This window comes from Eulemur rufifrons, chromosome 24 (assembly GCF_041146395.1).
Source record: "Eulemur rufifrons isolate Redbay chromosome 24, OSU_ERuf_1, whole genome shotgun sequence".
Lineage (NCBI taxonomy): Eukaryota > Metazoa > Chordata > Mammalia > Primates > Lemuridae > Eulemur > Eulemur rufifrons.
The window spans coordinates 29,396,766-29,418,431 of NC_091006.1; the positions used below are offsets into that span (position 1 = coordinate 29,396,766).

At 33.0% G+C, this 21,666-nt stretch overlaps 1 long non-coding RNA gene across 1 annotated transcript in view; it reads left to right on the forward strand.

The window, feature by feature from the left end:
* LOC138374599 (uncharacterized) overlaps positions 1 to 21,666 on the forward strand; it is a 202,577-nt gene that overhangs the window by 59,471 nt on the left and 121,440 nt on the right. The window contains exon 4 of the long non-coding RNA XR_011231387.1: positions 17,193 to 17,255. This is a non-coding gene — a long non-coding RNA (uncharacterized lncRNA). The remainder of the gene's footprint in view (positions 1 to 17,192; positions 17,256 to 21,666) is intronic.

The window sequence follows — 21,666 nt, forward strand, 5'->3', positions numbered from 1 at the left end:
AAATGGATCAGAAAATACAAGCAAACTATCTGCTGTCTCCAAGAAATGCATCTAACCCACAAGGACTCATTCAGACTTAACCTGAAGGGATGGAAAACAATATTCCATGCAAATAGAAACCAAAAGAAAGCTGGTGTAGCCATTCTCATGTCAGATAACATAGACTTCAAATCAACAAAAGTAAAGAAAGACAAAGATAGTCACTATATAATGGCAAAAGGAATTATTCAACAAGAAGACTTAACAATCCTAAATATTTATGCACCTAACAAAAGTGCACCCAGATTCATAATGCAAATCCTACTTGATTTAAAGAAAATGATAAATAGCAATGCCATAATAGCCAAGGACTTGAATGCACACTGACAAAACTGGACAGATCCTCCACACAGAAAGAGGTTTCCAAAGATTGGTGATTTGCCCACCACCACATACAGTAGAGGAAATACAATGATTGAAAACAGAGGATTCTAGTTTAGGGTTCAGAGCACCTTAGTGATTCCTGAAATTATATTTCCATAATATATTTTTTGAACAATGTAAATTACCATTATACCATTATGAAAATAATCTGTCCACTGTGATTGCATAATGTGTTTGAAGCCCATAAATTGCTCAAGAGTATTGTGTTTACCTCAAATATTAAATAACTAGTCTATGCATAATATTCAGATACTAGTGCCTATAATCCACATCAGCCTTGTAATGAAGTATTAGTACCATCACATTTTTACCCACCACACAACAAAATCAGTTTCTATTTTTATTTTCTTTAGAATAGTCTGGAAAGTAGGAATGTATGGTAGAGAGTTACACAGACCTTTTCAAAAATTGTCATATCTGACATAATCATGTCAGTAGGAATTGTAGCAGGGTGATGATGATTCCATTGCTGTTACAGCTTTCCTATTTCTTTGGAAAAAGTTGTATCTTTTCCTAGTTTAGAGTTCCCTGGGTGGGAAAAGATAAGTTTTTAGTTCAGGAAGTATGGGATTGTTACATGATTGCCTCCACTATAAACTTCAATAACAATTTTTAAAAATATCTACCAATTCTCTGTGACCACATCTTTTCCTAGAATAATGTAGAGAAAGTGGAATGATTCATAATGTGACTACATGCCATGTTTTGATTATAATAAACATCTTTTAAAACGTGTCAGCTCAGAGCAGAGTTTTTTAGATGCCAAAGTATTTTGAGTTAGAAAAGATCTCAGAAATGATACGAAAACTCACCCATAGGTTAAGTGGTTTTCCTAATGTGCTACAATAAATTAGTGACAGGATTATGAAAGGAATCCTGGTCTGATCTTAATTTAGTTTTTTTAATTGTCTAACAATCTGCTAATGTATTAGCTACAACTTTCAAAAATGGGATGATACAGCCATCAATAGAAATGAGAAAAAAATTTAATAACCAGTATTTTTAACTTTAATATAATATCAAAAACAGGTAGAAAAAAATCTACTTTGAGAAACATTCTCTAAAATAAATTTCATACTTTGCTTTAACCGATGGATGGTAGAAGAGTGATTATAATGATACTGTTAATACAAATATTCCTATAGAACATATGAAACCAGAACCTTATTATGCATAAGAAACCACTTATATAATTTGTGAAGAAAATTCCAAAATGTAATTGTCCTGTATAGTGGATAAATATAAAAGAATTATTATGGGAATGTGCTGAGTGATCCATAAATTTATATATACCTATAACAGTCAAGCTGAGAGTCAAATCCAAGACTCAATACCATTTACAGTAGCTATAAAGAAAATAAAATACTTAGAAATATACTTAATCAAGAAGGTGAAAGATCTCTACAAGGTGAACTTCAAAACACTGATGAAAGAAATTGTAGATGACACAAACAAATGAAAAAAACATCCCATTCTCATGGATTGATAAAATCAACATTGTTAAAATGTTCATACTGCCCAGTGATTTATAGATTCAGTACAATCCCCATCAGAATACCAACATCATATTTCAAAGATCTAGAAAAAAATAATTGTATGCTTTATAAATCCACGTAATTTATCATCATTTGATGTTAATGTACCTATGTGGTCACTTATAAATAGCAAAATATGTTCTATAACAGGTAAAGCATGTTAAAGCTGGAGTTTTTTGAGTCTGCTTACTCAGATGGGTTCATTAATGTGGTACCTATTGAAAACAAAAGCAAAAATCGAGGGATTGAACTCATCACACTCCCTATATTGTATTCTCCACACCAAAAACTGAAGACTGTTCAGTGGATTTCTAATAAAATTTCTAGTTTCTTTTCATGAAACTATTTAACATATTGAAAAGAAAACATACATCTTTTCTTTCCATTATTCAAATTTAGCTGACTGTTTTTGGGCTACTATCCTGACCTTTCATACCATCTCTGCTTGGATATTACTTTCTTTTTTGAAGGACTTATTCTCAATTTTCTATACTTTAATTAATCAAGTTGCTTATGGTCAAGTTTTTTATATATTATGTATGGAGGCTTAATGCCTCCAAAATCAAGTTTGCAGCTAATGCAACTAGTTTTACCTTCTTTCCATTTCTGGTTTGCCTCTGTTACCCAGATCTAAATGGGAGGAGTGGTTGAGAGTTTTATCAAACCTTTGATTCCAAATCAGTTTCTCCCTCCTGAGGAAGGCAAGAGTCAGGTTGATTTAGCAGATTAAAGAGAAGGTCAAGAAGTCATCAAAGCAAAGGCATTTGAGAAACAGGAATGGGCATCGTACAATATTTAAAATACTTATAATAATATTAAACCATACAAATAAAACATAGGAAAGGTTAAATATTTTTGACAATGCCTTTTATGCAGTTGAATATATCAAATATATCAATTTTTAAAAAATATCTCTCCTTTTACAAGGTGAAAAAACAAATCCTTTGATATCTGCCCAGGGCCCTCTGGGAAATCTCAAGGATCGTTTGAGAACGAGATTTTATTGAGTATTTGATTTGAGGAAGGCAACATTACCAAAAATGTAAAAACCTTAGCTCTTATAAAAGAGAGAAGCTTCAGTTCTCTTCAATCTTCAATGATATGATGAAGGTTAACTTAAAGCAAAGGCTGTTATTCTGATAAGATATAAGATTGTTTTGCCTAGGCAGACTATTTAAAAGGTAAAGAAAAATCTTTTACTATCTCATAAGAACAGGCCAACAGTCCAAGAAAACTTTGTCATTATATTTTTGCATTAGTATGCTTTTGATATTAAAATTCATTATTTTGGGGGAGGGGAAGCTAATACATAAATCCATCCAACTCTTTAGACAGCTTCACCACACATAAAATATATTTCCTATGAACTTTATAAAACTTTCTATTTCGACTTGATGTTTTCCCCTGTATTTTTCTTTCTCTCATTTAGAACAAGAAGACACTTTACATTAGAAGAAAACTACTCTCTTTTTCCTGTAATGAAAACATATCCTTTATACTTTGTATACTTTTCCTTATCAAAAACACGTTACTTTCCTTGCATACTTTGCATATAATTGTTTGCTTCACCCTTGTTATTTCTAGTAGTTTTAGTTCCATATATTGATTACAAATTTTTAGATAGTAGTAGACTCCTTTTTACAGAGAAAACGAGGAAGTAGGCAATTGCAAACTATCATTTACCAGCATTTCATAGCAAAGTCAAAGGTGGTAAAAGGAAGGAGGAAGAGCAAAGGTAATCAGAAGATAGATGCCTTAAAAGATTCGGTTTGTAGGGATCTTGAGTTTTCCAAAAGTGCCAATGAAATTCCAAACTATAGTTTGTAAAATCATGCCAACAAAAAAAGTTGATAGAGTTGACAGAGCATGTAATCAGCAGGGGTCTGAGAAGGTAATTTCAGTTGGCTAAGTTCCATGGGAGAAGCAGGATCAAATACGGAGAACAGAGAAAACTCACAAAGAAAAGAAGTTTCCAACCCAGGACTCAAGGAATAATACTGACTTAAAACAAGGAACTAGTAAAAAAAAAAAAAAGGAAAAAAGAAAAAAGAAAAACCTTCCAACCTAGACAGTACTTTTCAAAAGAAGCCTGAGACTCTAACCCAGCTTCAAAGAGTAGACTCAGAATCAAAGGAACTAAAATATGCTCCTATCATGCATCAGGAAACTATTATCCAAGCTCTGGCTGAGGAATTAAACTCATCGGTGGATCTCAGATCAGTCAGGAGTGAAGACAAAGTCTTCAAAGATGCACATTTGAGGTCCTGAGTGAGAGGTCCAGGGGTCCAATGTTGAAATTAATTCTATCAAAATCACAGTACCTTAACTGTTAAAGAAATATTTTATTCCAAGCACTTGGCAAAGAGGGACTACTACAAAGGATTTTTGCAGTTGGGAAAAGAGATTGGGTTCAACTCCGAAAATCACAAAGACAAGGAGATTTATAGCCAAGGAGTTGGGTAGGAGTCAGCGAATGGAAAATTTCCAAAAGGAAACATCAGGGGTAAAGGTGATTCTGGCTAAATCTACTTGACAGAATTTTTTGCTGTAGGCAGGGCAGAGTGATAAGATATAAAGGGTGGGGTGTTTTTGATTAAAAACTATATATTTCCAAAAAAAAATCTATAAAGGTACAGGAATCAAAGTATTATCACAATATGGCAAATACTAGTCGAGAATAATAGAAACAGACCCAATGGAGAGAAGAATATGTGATGCATGCTTATAAAGTGGTATCCTTGATTGATTTATTTATGAATTCCTCCTTTGGTAAGGATTAGTAAAAATATTTTAGTATGCCTCTTCTCATTTGGATTGTGTTACCTATCCTTGCATAATAATTTAGACCAAGTTCCAACTTAAATATCCTGCAACTTAACATGTTTTCATCTTCCTGTATTAATATTTTTCTGTTCTACACTACAGATTGTCAAATAAGGTTTAAACTTCCCCATAAATACGTAGGGATAGGGATAATAATTTCCCCAGAAATATTACTCAAATTGAAGCTAGAATAATCAAGAAAGTTCATTGAAAAATAAAAGCTAATATCTCAGCTTTTTATTTCACAGAGTTGCAAAGCAAAAGCAAATGAATATATCTACAATACAGTCTAACATATGAAAACTACAAAACAAGTAAAAATCATTAGATTAAATAATTTTTTTTTTTTGAGACAGTGTCTCACTCTGTCGCCCAGGCTCGAGTGCAGTGGTACAATCACAGCTAGCTGCAGTCTCGAATTTCTGGACTCAAATGATCCTCCTGCTTCAGCCTCCTCAGTAGTTAGGACCACAGCCATGGACCACCACTCTTGGATTTTTTAAAACTGTTTTTTGTAGTGAAGGAGTCTTTGTCTGTTACCTGGGCTGGCAACTCAAATTCTCTCAAACTCTCTGCCTTGAGCAATCCCCTTGCTTTGGCCTCCCAAAGTGCTTGAAAGCCACCACACTCAGCCCAGATTAAATAATTTTACTCTGAATATTTTTGTAGTAACATAAAAATATATCACTATATTCTTTATGAAGCACTATTACAACAAATAGAATAATGGAGAAAGTGGAAATTGGATTATGAAAATAGTTTCTAATCCTCTGTGTATACACGTGCGCTTCCATACACAATTGTTTTTAGTCTATGAAGCATTAGTTTTCTAGAAACTGCCTTATAGACTTACAACTGTTATTATCAAATCATAAGAACCAGCAAAGCTGTTCATGTCAGTATTAAAATGATTAGGTTTAAATGGATTTTGCATGTGTGAAAAATAAGAGATTTTTCTCTCGTATCCACCAAGTTAGTCACCAGTCTACCTTCATTTTGTCTGAAGTATGTCCATATAAATCCATAAAAGATAAAACTATGAGTTTACTTTCCAACTTCTAGTCCACACATAGTGATCAGAAAAATGTGAAAGAAATTTGCAATACAACTTGGTATATTATATGATATTTTAATATAGATCTTATATATTTTAATCATTATATATGTATATATGTGTATATATGATACACATTTATGCATACTTGTATGCATGTATAAACATGTCTGTTATTTCTGCACAAGTATGATATATGCACAAATTATAACTGCAAGTTAACTTATTTTATTCAGACCTATATTATAGTGCAAATCTTATTTTTCCTAAATAAGATGTTTTGCCTTCCTGCATATATGTCAGTAAAAACTTTTCTCAGACCACATTATTTTCACTCTTTCTGGAAATGGAAGTGAACAATAGGTGACCTGCATAATTGGGAGGTTGTATATCAAAGGTACCTTTAATTCTATAGTAGAGCTGTGCGTTTGCAATATTGCTTCACATTATTTGTCATTTGCTGGCAGGTTTGAGTGACAAGTGCAAAAGGCACTATTTTAAATTTTGTATAAAATGAGGAAAAAGTAGACAACCTTATAAACAGTTTTCCTTGCTATCTATAATAAAGGAGTGCATGTATTTGTGAAGCTCAGTCAAAATCTATAATTAGAATGACATGGATGCATCAAGGAGGATTTAGCAAACATAAGAAGCTGCTAAGTGTAGCTGAAATCATCATGAATACCAAATTAATACTCACTGTGGTGCCACCTTTAAAGTCACATTTACTGAAGGAAGGTAAACTTGCCGAATGCTATTGAGAAAGCTAACATTATTTCAAGCTTCAGGAACTGAAAGTACAGAAACATTAATAACTATCTATTTCTAGCTTTAATCCATGCAATTAAAAAGGTCAGAAGCGTTAATGTTGATAAAGATCTTTTAGAAAGAGAAGTACTAGATGAGAACCTAATTATTAATCATCATCAAGAAAAGTCCTGAAAGCAATTAGCATGCCATCGTAAAATAAGGATCTCAGAGGATTCCCGAAGAGTACGGGCATGTTTTATGTACCCAAACAAACTCAAATTTTATATTATTAAAGAGATGAGGGTAAAGGTGCCTTTCATAAGCTAGCACAACAATTATGCTAAGACTTGTAAAACTTGATCCACAGATGGAATATGTTTAATCATAAGTATACTAAATAGAAGCTCATACAATTTTTTAGTACTGATGTGTTCTCTCAAAAGATAGATACATTCTGCTCAGGACACAATATTTGCCAAGGAAATCAGACATTTGATTTGAGTTCATTATCATTTTAATATTTTGGTTATGAAGTGGTGAGATTTCTATTTTAATAAAGACTCAAGATTATTGTAAAATTTTGTGCTCAAAATAAATCTCTAATATAGAAAAGGAGAGTAAATACTGAAATGTTAAAATAAAAAATATAACCCAGAGACAGTAAATAAAGCTGAGATATAAAATTATATAATATCTTCTAAAGCTACTTATTAGCAATTTCACAGTGTAAGAAATGCAAATGGAAAAGGTATTTAGTGATAAACATAATTAGTCATCAATTCATCTGTCTAGTGGGTTTGCGTTAAGTTCTCCTAAGTGTACTAGCCTCCTAGTTGACAATGATAATAATAATATGTTGAGGCCTATATTAAAATATACATGTGGTGGTTTTTTTTTTTCTCCATTCTTGTGATACTTCACTTAGAATAACAGTCTCCAGTTCCATCCAGGTCAATACAAGAGATCAAACAACACTTATGTACATATATAGAAATAAAATTCATCAGAAATCAAGCAGATGGGAGGAGATAGAAGAGGATGAGTAAATTCAAACCTAATGGGAGTGAATTCTTTAAGATTTTTTGTAAATCTTGCTATATATATTGCTCAATAGGTTATTATTCTCTGGCATTATAGCACTCATTGGTGCTGCTATTATTGAAGCAATTCATAATGTGGTGTGTATTGATATTTTATGTTTTATTATTATTTTCATTTCCATATAATCTTGTTTCCACACAGTATTATTAATGGTATAATAGCTCAAAATATATTCATGTGGTGCAGTGAAAATATGATTTGAGGCCCAAGTAGCTGCTGCAGAATACATAACCCAAATGCAATACTATAATTAGAATGTCAGGCATATGTGTGCATTATTGGTGATTATTGCATATGCCATGTGTGAAAAGTGTAATCAGTCAAAGAAAAAAAATTTTGTTTTCATATTATTACAGGACATTGGCAAAACATTTTATCAATAATGCTAGCATTGTTTCAGTTTTATTTCTTGTGCATACCTAAAATTCTATTTTAACCACTCAGTATTCGGGAATTACCTTCAGCAGAACATTCTTTCCAAATGTACATAATAGAGAAGTATAACACATGCAATTTTTCCATTTCAACTGTGGTTTGTAAAGAGCACGGAAGTAGTTAGTATTTTCTTTATAACAAGATAAAAAATCAATAACTAAACTAAAAATCAATAACTTTCTTTGGACTCATTAGAGAACTGAGGTTGCAGGACAGATTCTCATGTGAAATCTGAAGAGATAGATAAATTCAGAGAGTCAAAGCCAAGCTTTCCGTACCTTGAGCAGAAGTCACTGCAGCCATAAACTGGCAGGAATACTTAAATGGTTGCATATGCACCAGCTTGAAAGTGAGGAAATCCGGGGGGTGACAGTCTTAGGGCAGCCTCCATAATACTTTTATAGAGTTTTACCTTTAAGAATTCACCAAATTCTCATGATAAAGAGCGAAGAAGGATACCCTCATGGCTTTCTCAGGGCAAAAGAAATAGTAAACAAGGTAAAATATGTCTGGAGGGTTCTCCATAGCAAAGACTGACATTCTAGGGAAAAAGACTTTACTGAGCTTCTATTAGCTGAGAGAAGATAATTCCTGCCGCTTTATATCCTTCTAGCTTTCATGTCTCACCTAAGGAGGAAAAGTAAGATTAAAAAAAAAAAAAAAACATATGTAAATGCCACAGCCCAAGGACAGGAACACACTAAAAGCCTGAGGTTTTGTTATAATCTTAAGGAATATCTCCCCTACCCTTCACTGTATTGCCATACCAATAGAGCTCTAACATAATAACAGTGGGTTACAGCTGGAAAAGCTGCAAGATGCAGACTCTATCTGAAGAGAAATTCTTAGGAAAGCCCAAAGACAACAGAAGAGCCAAAACCAAGGGCACTATGGAAATGTGCAGCCTCTGGCATCTACAGCTACAGCAAACACGGAACACTTGTCAGCTCCTAGCTAGGTGAACATAAAACCTGGCACTAAAAGCCTGTTTACTTCAGTTACTTCAGTTTCTATTACCTGATACATCATGCTTGGCTTTTAAGAAAAAAATCACAAGGCAAACTAAAATGCAAGAAATAACATAATCTAAACAGGAAAAGTAAGCATCAGAACCAGACTCATGTATTATCACAATTTAGAATTATGAAACGGAATTTAAAATAACTGTATCGCGATAGTAACTAGGAGAGAAAATGAGCAAGTCAGCTACTTTAATACCTTTTTTCCAATCACAAAAAAATCTCCGTTCTTAGAATAGTACTTACAATACAGTAAGTGTTTAAAAATATCTGCCATAGACTGAATGAACATCATTATATTCATGCTTTTGAAATATTTCACTATGTAATTTAATACAATCCATGCCTTTTTAAAAGACAACTTGGGGCTTTTCACAAACCATTAGGATGAACGTCCTTGCACATTCATCTTTGTGCATTTACTTAAACCTTTCTTTAAGTTAAATTCCCAGAAGTAAAACTCTGTGTCTGAAGACATACATTTATCACATTTTTAGGCCTGTGATAAAATTACCGTCAGAAAGCTTATACTAGTTTATACCCCTGAATGTACTACATAAAATTGTCCACTAAGTTATACTATCATATATATTTTGTAATAACACATTTTAAATGTTGGTAATCTTATAATCTAAAAAAGCTAGCTTTTGAAATTTATAATTGTTTACTAGCAATAATAAAATATGTTGTATATGTTTATTAGCCATTTTGGATTTTCACAGAGTGTTGATGTCTTTTACTTATTTCTATGTTTTTTTAATATTTTCTCTGTTTTTTCATTTCCATATTTATATGATTTAACCAGTTGTGTGTGTTTGTGCATATGTGTGTGTGTATATATATGTATCTATATATGTGTATATATAGATAAATATATACACAATATGTATTGTTACCTGGTTAAGTGTTAAACTTGTCACAATTCTGTGGAAATGCGTTGCTTAATCTCTGCTTTTTTGGTATAATGACCATTATTCTACAAACTTTTGAAAGTAATTAGACCACTCATTATGGGTTAGTATTGACATACATTGCAGCCACAGGGTAGGTATTATTTATGGTTTCAATGTTGTAAGTCATAATTCAGCACTGAATGCTCCACTGAGAATTTTATAGAAGACTTTTAGCTACCCAAAGCAGAATCTTTGAATATTTTATTTTATTCCTGAAAAAGTTAATTTTCTGCTAATTTTTAGAAATTATTTTGCTTCTGCTCTTCCAGAAGTATGAATCAGAAAACAGAAGTCATAAATCAAATACCATCAAGGAACAAACAGGCAGTTTTAATGTGTAAAAAAAAAAAAGTAACATAGTAAGGTGTGATGGCAACAATGGTCAACGAAGGAATATGAGCCCAGCTAAAGGCAAATTCATTTCGTGAAATTAAATTTGGTAAATTGGACAAAATTTGTTTAATGGCTGAATCTAGGATCAGTTCCAACGGTTTTCAACCTTCAGAGAGTGATAATTCTATGAGTTTGGTGAAGATCATCATTCCATGGAAGTTTTATAAATTCCTCTTTGCTTTGAATAGACACATGCGTGCACAAGTCATACATACAGATAGTATTTTTGTCTCACTGTTCTGCATATGCTAGAATTTTTAGAGTTACAAAAACAAAACAAAACGAAAAATTCCATGTATAGTAAAAATTTGGATAATAGGTCATTTTGTACCTGATAATTTTTTAATGAAATACATTTGTTTATTTGTTTACTATCTTTATTCTCACCTGGAATGAAGGAACCATCTAGAAAAAATGAATATTAATTGTTATTATTTCTCCATTTCCTCCTAGAATACCTTTCTCTCAATGTTTCATTTTCTTTGCAACCACAGCAGTTAATGCAAGATTTTTTTTATATTTGTATATTTTATTGGTGTTTTAATGCATGTTCTTCAAGGAAGTTATTCAGAAACTCTTTATGAGATATTAGTTTCAAAGTCTGTGAAGAAATGTGGTAATATCTAGAGACCACAACACTTGTGTGCCTTAGTTTATGCTCAGTTTAAAGGTGCACTCAACTGATGTATCTCAAAGAGAGTCTCTCTCTTTCCAAAGCATTTGAAAAACTTGCTATAAACTTCATATTTTCTACTGATTAATATTGTAAACTAACTAGTTATATGGGTAGGAATTCCTGTTTTTTTTTCTTTAAAAGCCATAATTATTTTTTTCCTAATGATCTGAGGATGAATCAATTTATTGATGTGTTATGCAAGAGTAATGTTATTTCCATTTAGCTTTGACTTCAGTAATAACTACTGGAAGGAACAGAAGTATCTGTGAATTTTTGAGGTAGCATCATCTTTTAAATATATCAAATGGGATATAATAAAAGAGGTTAAATTTTGACAGTGTAAAGTGCAAAAGTAAATGGAAATATGTACAAACATATGAGAAACACAACAGCATCCCTGTAGTTTAAGCAAATGAAACACATAATAATACTGAAGGGATTTGATCCAGTAATACTCCAATTACAATTTGGTGATGGTTTATTAAATAAGAGGTAAACATTCTAGCTTACTCATTGACACACATTCACTTCTTTACTTTTTTCAGGTTTTTCTTTATGTGGTAAAACATTTTAAATTTATTTTACTGAAGCAGAATTGACTAATTATGCAAAGATTACTTGATCCTGGAAATGATTCATATCTAAAATAAAAAATTTGATTTCTCTGGTTCAAAAAATGTCTGAGAAAGAAAGAATTGGGAGGATACTCTCAGATCTGCCCAAAAATAATGAAACAGATCCAGTAAGCTGGAGATCTGAGCGCTATTTTGACAGGCTTGGGAAACAGGGACTGCACCTGCCTATCTCACCTGGTTTTTAATGCTTCACTTGCACTGGCTTTCAGCCATTTTCAACCATGGTACGAATGAGGTATATAGTTAACATTAAATGACAAGGTCACCACTAATGATGTCCTGGAGGGCAGCCAGTCTAGTCCCAAATTCTGAATTGGCCATGTGGAAAGAAATGAGCATGCAACGTGAAAAACTGCTGCCTCTAAATTCCAAATACAAATAATACATAGCTTCTTATGGTTTACAAAGCACATTAATACAGAATTTATTGAGATAAGCACAGTAAAAACTATAAGAAAGGGTCATGTTTTTAGCCACACCTACAAACAATGGAATTCATGTTGAGCATTAAATTGCATTTTCAAGTCAGATATTTAAAAAAGGACATTTTCTTAAGCAGCACAAGGAGAAAGAAAAAGGAAACCAGAAGTGGTAATTGTTAATTTGAGTTTAAAAGTGATGCCAAATACAAAATGTCAAAGTAACTCAATATATATAAAATAATCGTAGTCTTTATAGCAGAGGAGAATGGAGAAGAAATAATAAAACTAATGGCTCCACAGAGAGTAAAGCTGATAGTAGATGCCCTTTATGGTCTTGTCTAAATGTGTGATTCAGGAAGTCCTTTATTTTATGCATTATTAAAAAAATCTATAAGAAAATAAACATGAAGCAAATTTGACTTAAATATCCAGCTCTTTTTCTTTTTCACAAGCCTCCTGGCTGCCCCCGTCCATTAACTATATCTTCTTTGAGGCCCTGTTGTGAAAAAAGTTTGTGTAGCTTTTTTACTAAATAATTACTTACCTACCTTGTGAGCTGTAGAGCCCCTATTCTCTTAAATGTTCTGTTTTAAAACTGCAATGATTTATTTTTTCGTTTCTTTTCACACTGATATCACTAACATAAATTTTAGAACCTATACCCTGAGACTTCTTAATCATCAATATCTTTAGCTCTTATTTGAGGCTGCTCCCCTCTCCCCATTTTTACCATAGGTTTACACAATTTCTGTAGTAGGAGAAACCCCAGAAATACTTAAGGCTACTTGCTTTACCTTAAAGACGAGACAGGGGTTAAAACCTTGATTTTTACTCTAATACTGACTCTCTAATAGTTAAAGAGATATGTGTTCAATCCCAGTTACTTTATGCTGTATGTCAAATAGCCCTGAAACCCAGCCATTTAATTTAACAATTTAAGTCTTATTTTTCTTTTTTTTTAGACAGATACCCAACCCTTCTTCAGTTTATATCAAGTGATGGAAGTGTGACTAATTTAAAATCATGTTAATAGGAGGAAAAATACATATTATTAAAAAATGCAGAGATAACTAGATAAATTCAGAAATGAATGCATAAGTGTCCTCTTGGACATTATTAGGTTATGTGAGTATGAGAATACAGGACACTTACGCACAATTTACCAGAGGACAAAAGATTTCTAAATAAAATAGCAAACTGATAATCCAAAATATTGTAGAATCACCAGTAGAATATGCAATCAGCTATTTATATATTTCAAAATAATCATGGCCATATATGATCTATGACAAAAATATATATTTTATATTAAGATCAAAAAATGAAAATTATGTTCATGATCTATTTTTTTATAATACAACTGATAATACAACCTTTATGCCTCTATAATTTGATAAGAGTTTTATGTATCCACATACACTCTCTAATAATTCGTACCTCAGACATTCTTAGTCATATTGACACGTGGGTTTCTGTGGCTTGTTGTGGACATTTGTCATTATCTCCTTTAAGTTTGATATTTTGGATGTTGCAGTATATTCTTTTTGTTAACTGTAATGATTTGGAAATTTGGCCAAAACAAATGTTTCTCACTATCAAACAGACATAGATATCTTAGAATCTATTGCTCCCCAAATCTTTAGTCCACTTATTCCTTTCTTCTCTTACTCCTTTCTTTTTTTCCTTCACTTGGTTAGAATTTCTGGTATCTGTCAGATCTAGGTTATCAGGTTCCTGGTCATAAGAAAACTAAGAATGTTGCAATGGTATCATTGGGAAATAGTAACAATTGTCTCTAGCACCATTCAGCGCTTAATTCCCCAAATATTTTATTCACCCTATACCAATAACAGAATAAAGTCGTAGCTCCATATTTCAAGGGATTTGCGATACATTAGTGGAATGAAAACAAGCACATATTACTATACAGAATGTTGTGTAAGATGTGGCCAAAAAGGTACAAAGTGTTATTCAGTTTACTTTGAGGAATACTAAGTGTATTAACAAACAGTGTGCTGCAGGCTGGATGGAAAATGATGTTTCCTTAGCAGCTCTCTGTCTAATGAGAGACAGGAAAGTAAACAAACCATTATGAGGCACTGACAAAAGTGCTAGGATAGAGGAATGTTATAATAGTTCAAAGCAAAGAGAACTCACAGCCTACACACTACTCTGCCATACACAGTTTTTTAAAAAGAGTTTAGAAAAAAAGAAAAAAAAAGCTTACAGAGATCCTCAGTGAGAAAACTTACATTAGACATTTGGCTGAATCCAGAAAATGGTACATGTGTTGACAAGCTCTTTCTCTAAAACTTGATGCTCTTGAGGAGTGCAAACTCAGCCAGAAATAGTTTCAAAGACGTTAGTCTTTTAAGATAGACTCAATTTTCTCCAAATTTTTTTCAGGCAGTAAAAATTCTATTAATCAAAACACAGGAGTTTACACATTTGCCAGGTAAGTGTTGAAAATGGATAAGCCATAATGTTATTTAGTGCTAACATCAAATACAAAATTTTAGAAGTATAAGCAGTTAAAGCAGGAAAGTTTGGCATAGACAAGATTGAGAAGGCTCACCTCACACATGCCACTTTGGCCTCTCAAAATTTGTTTTTAATTTTAAATTACATTGGACATAACTGTAATAATTAATTTTTGACATAATTCAAGGAGCATTTATGGTTTTATACTTACTAGCTTTGTAAAACTTACAGTCTTATGATAGACTACCTTATTTTAGTACTGTGAGTATACTTTGGCCTAATCATAGTTCCAATTTTAAAAACATGAGGAAGACAGATTGGAGAATACAAAAAGAAAGTAGCAAGCTTTCCAAGTCATACCTTGAGGCACAACTTCTGATTTCAAGTTCAACACTTATTTCCATCACATTTCAGCTCCTGGCGAAATCTTGGTTCCAGATTTGAGGATTTTTCTTTAATTTGTAAGAATAATTTTTACCTTATAATCTATAAGCTTTCTGAAGGAAAATTTATCCAGCCTGTATCATTTTAACATAAAACTTTTCAAAATATTAATTGTGGTAGAAAATTTCAATACATAAAAAGTAAATAAAAGTTTGAAGTACTTAATCCTACCTCCTCCTGTGTGTGTTTACTGAGTACTAACACCTCATTTGATTCTATAAAAATTCTTTAAATAATGATCTAAAAGAAAACATTATTAAACTGATTAAATAGTTATTACAAGAATACGTTAAATAAAACCAAGTATATTTGTTTTCATGTTGTGTTCTCTAACTTGAGCGTGTATTTTCAGTGTAGGTGATAATAGTCCCTAAGGGGACAAAAATCGGTTCTTGTGGGGGGACAAAAAATGTTAGACATTATAATGGTTTGGAGTCCTCCAAAGAGTTACAGTACTTAGACAGATGCACAGTTTATCTTTGGTATTAAATGTCATGTAGGTAGGAATTAGGAAAACTAAGTCTAAATACACTAGGAAAGGAAGGGGGTAATAATGAGAAAAGCTTGACAGACACTGTTTTTAAGATTATGTCTCAGTGCATCCCACATTTTGTATTGTAAAGACAGACCTAAAAACAGACAGTGATCGATATAAAGAGAGAGAGAGAAAGAGAGAGAGGACTTAAGTTGATGAATTTTTACAAAGTAGAAAAGGCAGGTTTAATACATAAATCCACTGTACAGTTATCATTTATTAACAATTCCAAAATTCCCAAACTGCTTTGTAATCAAAAAAATTTCATAGGGTGGCAACTGAAGAAAAATAAATTAGGATATATCTGAAATCTTCTTTCGATAGCTTTTCAAAGAGTTCATCTCAATAAACTCAACAGAGGAACAAACCAATAGCGTTTGAAGCATTTGATGCTAGTTCCAGAGATTCCTCTCCCTTGTACTACTTCCTTAACCTCTGAAGCCTCAGGCCCTTTCCTATTCCTTGCAATGGCTCCCATCTTATAGACAATGGAGTTGATTACCTTCTTGTGGTGAAAATAGTTATTCATGGTCTGGCCACTACCCACTTTTTCTATTTTTCCATCACCATTCCCCTCACTCTGCGGTGAAACCAGTCTCCATAACAAAGCATACGTACCCCAAATTCTAATTGTATTAAAATGCAGCATACTGGCAACAGTCCTACAATAATCTCTCAGACTATCATGCTATTATTCATTAAGTCTTTCTGCCTTAAATATCCTTCCTTCCCTTCTCTATTTGTTACTTTTTGTCTCAGTTCTACTGGTGATGTTCCGGATGGCAGGAGCTATGCTTTATTCCTTTTTATATCCCCAGAACAGGTCACATTGTGAGGTCTAAATAAATCAATGATAAAAATGTATGTCTTTTTAAAATAATTGAATGAGGAAAATGAAGAGTTTCAGAGAAATGAAAAATATTCCGGTAGATATAAAACATAGAATTAATTCAATTTAAGGAATAATGCATTACAAGCTAGAAGGGTAAATTTTTGTTGAAGTACGTATTGCTTATTTGGTCAAGTTTCTTGAGAAAAAACTAGAGCAAACGTATATAAATATAAAAAGCACTGAATTGAGAGTCAAGACACTAGGGATGTCTCATATCCGCTATTAACCAATTCTCTGATGAGACAAACAATATATTATCTGTACCATTATGAAAAAGAAATTCCCTACATACGTTTCTTCGTTATACAGTATTTAAATTCATATCATATTTCAGTTAAGATTGCTGTTGATATTTGCTATGTCATAAGGAGCAAAATATGTCACAAATGTCTCACAAATAACGCAGTTAAATTAAAATTTTGAAATCTTTTGGTTTTGATTATTTTCAATAAGATATGACAGACAATATGGTGTGTTGAAACGACGTCACGGGCAGCAGGAGGTATAACTGTTAGGGGCAGCCTACCTGATCAGTTTTTGACATTTGCTTTAGAGATGCCCATTGTACTCTGTGGGAGTCTTTTGTGCTGCTCACTGATACTAGTTCTTTATTCTTTCTAGACGTATGGAAGACTGAGCCTGCTGAGTCCCTTCAGCCGGGTGTTTCCAGCACAAGCTATTGAGGTAAGAAGGGAAATGTCATGTTATTTCCAAGGTGTAACGTTTAATTCCCAGTGTGATAAAACCCAGGGCTCTTTCCCCTGCTACGATGATCATGGGAGCACACATAGAAGCAAAGCTTCAATATCAAGGTTCCTAAATAAACAAGACGAGAAAATAAATAAACAACCCTGCTTAACCCTGTCAACACAAATAAAATAAACTTCACTTGTCTTAGTCCACTGAAATTTGGGGAGTGTTTAATTCCACAGCATAACCTAGTCCACCCTGACTGTTAGAGAATTCAGTTCATATAGGAGGGATTTTGACATAAATAAAAGCCTAAAATAAATTACAGTGGATTAAGTGTTCAGAGGCAAGTAATAATGTAAATGCCATCAACAGCTAGAATGACAGGGATTGGAGCAGCTTTAATGTGAAGTTAGTCAAACACAGGCTACAGTTTTCCATATTTGCACAGGGTCATTTCCAAAGCCCTAGGAGGGAACGTAGCAATGTTTACAAATTTATATTCACAAAACATGCAAACAGAAGATATTGGAAACTTACTTTATTAAGACTACTGTCTCTTTTTACTTTAACCTCCTCTTTACCACATTTTTTTTCCTTCGTGTTGAGGAAAATTAGAATTGCCACACCATTTCTGGCTTTTGTCTAAGGTAAAGTTGAGTTGGAGATAAATTTAGTTTGGATAAGTCACTTAGCCATGCATATATTAAGTGTTCTATCTACAAAATAAGCACAAGAGTACAGATGCTCCTTTACTTACGATATGGTTACACCCCAATAAACCCATCATAAATTGAAAATAACCATAAATCTAAAATGCATTTAATTCACCTAACCTATGGAAAGTCATAGGTTACCTAGCCTACCTTAAACATACTCAGAACATTTACATAGCCTACAGTTTGGCCGAATCATCTAACACAAATCCTTCTTTATAATAAAGTGATGAATATCTCATGTAATGTATTCAGTACTGTAGGGAAAATGAAAAACAATATGGTTATATGAGCACTTGAAGTCGGCTTCTACTTAATGTGCATCATTTTTTACCATGATAAAGTAAAAAAAAACCTCTTACTGAATTTGCATCATGTTTGCACCATGGTAAAATATCTTAAGTCCAACCATTGTAAGTCAGGGACCATTGTATTCGGAATGAAATGTAGTTTTTCTGAGGATGAAATAACTCATTTTATGGGGTAAACTTAATGTCTGGCACATACTGAGAACTCAAAACATGGCTATTATTTTTATTACATGAAAAAATGGAGTTTCAAAGTTTTATTTTAAAAGTCTCAGAAATGATAAAATAAAAATTATCTTTGCCTATGGCCTCCAGTAAAAAAAAAAAATAATAATAATGGGAATAAAACTTTTATTGGGAGAATAGCACTGTTGGATAGCTCCAGTTCTCTGTGATTTTTTTCATAAAAAGGAAATGTGATTTGAAGTTTTCATTTTTATATGAATTATTCTGAATCTATCAGGAGGGTGGAGAGCTAATTAAATAAGGTTTTCTATAGAAAAAATCCCTCCTTGGCCTAAAGCCAATTGATCAGGAAAAAAGGGAAGAAGCAAAGAAGGGAAAGTAGTCTGGCGCTGATGAATTCTAATGAACATTCAGAGTTCACAGGTCAGGCTATAATAGCGTGACGTGCCATAAGTAATTTTTTACTCAATTGAACCTGCAGCCACTTACGTCTTTTATGCTTTCTTCAAAGATAAACGTTTGTAGGTTATAAAATGTAAAAAGTAGGATTTAAGAGTATTAATTTATAATTGCATAATATGTTGGCTAATGAATAAAAACAGAAGATATATAGCAACAATATAATGCTTTTGCCAGAAACATAAGGATAGATGATAGAAACAATATTATAGTAGGCATGCAAGCAGATAAATGGGAGAGGAAAACAAGTCAAATACAGTAACATTGATACTTTTGGTTGGTTTGATTCAAGGAATAACCTTTATGCAAGTTCAAAGGGGTTTTTTTTTTTTCCCCTTGACTTTTGTTAGCTTCATTTTTTAATTGTTTTGTAAGGAGAGATAAGGTGTAAACCCCACAGTCATTTAAGGATATTCCTGACAAAGCTAAGCTGACATTGTGATCTTGATGAGAGAAAGCTCATGAACTTCAGCAGTTTGTGGATCTTTGCTTGAGGGTTACTCAATTTACTTGATTCATCTACTTCATGTCTCTTTCTCCTCAACCTGCCTGGTCCAGAAACCAGGAGTATGATTTGTTACAAAACATTGCCGGCCAACTCAATTGAAGGAAAGCAATCTATTCAAAGGCATATTTGAATATGATACCATACTGAAAAATGTCGGTAATCATTCTCCATATCTGGGAATTCTGAGGTAGTGACAGAGAGAAGTTGTGTTTAAGAAGGGCAGGATAATAGGTGAAGTCTACCCTTAGGAAAATGTAGAAAAGTGATAGGCAAAGAAAAATTATCTAAGATTAAGATGGTAGATTCACTGTGGTGAAAACAGACTCCCATATTTGGGGACAATGCTGATTAAAAGATGTAGGCTTATCAACTAGGTAGATGGTAAATCTGTGGACCATGAAATATGGCATTTTCATCTTTTTTCACAGCTGTTTTCTTAGTAATAAATACAATACCTGGGACATTGTAGCCCCTTGGTAACAAACAGTTGATGATTAGCTCTGTGTTTTTGTGGGTGTGTCCTAATTTCTTGTATACTAATTTTCTCTGTTCCTTCCTTCTTTCCTGCATAGAAAAAGAACTATCTCAACTCGCTTCCTCTAATTTCTCTCCCCCATCATTTCTTCAACCTAATTTTATAAGGCCGTTATCCTCACTTTTCCACCTCAAAATGTATTTTGTTAAAGTTAGCAATGATTTCTACTTTGCTCAATCCCACAGTTCAATTTCACTTGACATTTTATTTAACCCCTCAGCAGAATTTGACAAAAATTATCTTTTCTAGACTCATAAAATAATATCTTTACTTAACTTCCATTCTGTTACACACTTCTGGCTTTACTTTTTCCCCATAGGCGTCTCCTTACTAGTCTTCTTTCTGGTTCTTCAAAATTTCTTTGACCTCATTCCATTAATGTTGAAATGTTTCCAGGTTTTTCCCTTGGATGTCTTTAGTTTTTCAGTTTGCTTACTCTCTTAATGATAACATCCATTCTCATGTCCTTAAATTACTATATTGCTATCCCAATCTACTCTCCTGAAATTCAGAAATAAACATACATCTCATTATTTGACATTTCAACTTGGATGTTTAATAGAACTCTCACTTAACACATCCAAAAGTTAACTAACAGTCTTCCCCTACAAACTTCACTACGCTTAGATTTCTCTCTATCTCAGATAATAATTATGTCTTACCAGTTATTCAAACCAAATAACTTGATGTCCTCCTAGACTCCTCTTGTTTGCTCATGCGCTTCGTAAAGTTTGTTGTGTCCTGCCAGCTCCATTGAAAATATTTCCAGAGTCCAAATATTTTTCAGCAACTCCACAAGTACTGCCTTGTTTCAAACCACAATTATCTTTCATGCTGATCATGGTAATGGTTTCCCTAACTTGTTTGTACAGTCTGTTTTCATAAATTGTTTTTGTCCCAGCTAATAGCATAGGAACCACAAGAGAATATCACTTTAATAATTTCTTCCTTAATGCTGAGAAAGAGCAGTGTACAATGATGAATACAACCTTATGTCATAACATCTGAAAAATTTCTCTTTGGATAATTTTTCTTTCATCATTATTATTTTTTTATTTGAGAATATTATAGGGGTCCAAATGGATTGGTTACATGGATTGCTTTTGTACCGCTTGAGACAAAGTTGTAAGTGTGCCCATCTCCCAGATAGTGTACTTTGTACCTGTTAGGTATGATTTCACCTATCCCCTTCACCCCCAACCCTGTTTGATTTCCATTGAGTTTTACTTCCTGTTGTGCTGTTTGGTTAGTTTTAATTTAATAGTGAGTACATGTGCTGTTTGTTTTTCCATTCTTGCCATGCTTCACTTAGGAGAGTGGTCTCCAGTTCTATCCAGATTGTTACAAAGATATCAATTCACTTTTTATGGCTGAGTTGTACTCCTTGGTGTACATACACCACATTTTATTAATCCACTCATGAATTGATGGGCACTTAGGTTGAGTCCACATCTTTGCAGTTGTGAATTATGCTATAAGAAACATTCAAGTACAAGTGTCTTTTGAAGACCCTAATGGCAATCACAGCAACAACAAAAATAAATAAATAGGACTAGATTAAATTAAAAAGCTCCTGCACAGCCAAGGAAACAATAGAAGGAAGAGACAACCTACAGAATGGGAGAAAATACTCACATGCTATATATTTGATGAAGGGCTAATAACCAGAATCTACAAAGAACTCAAGCAAATC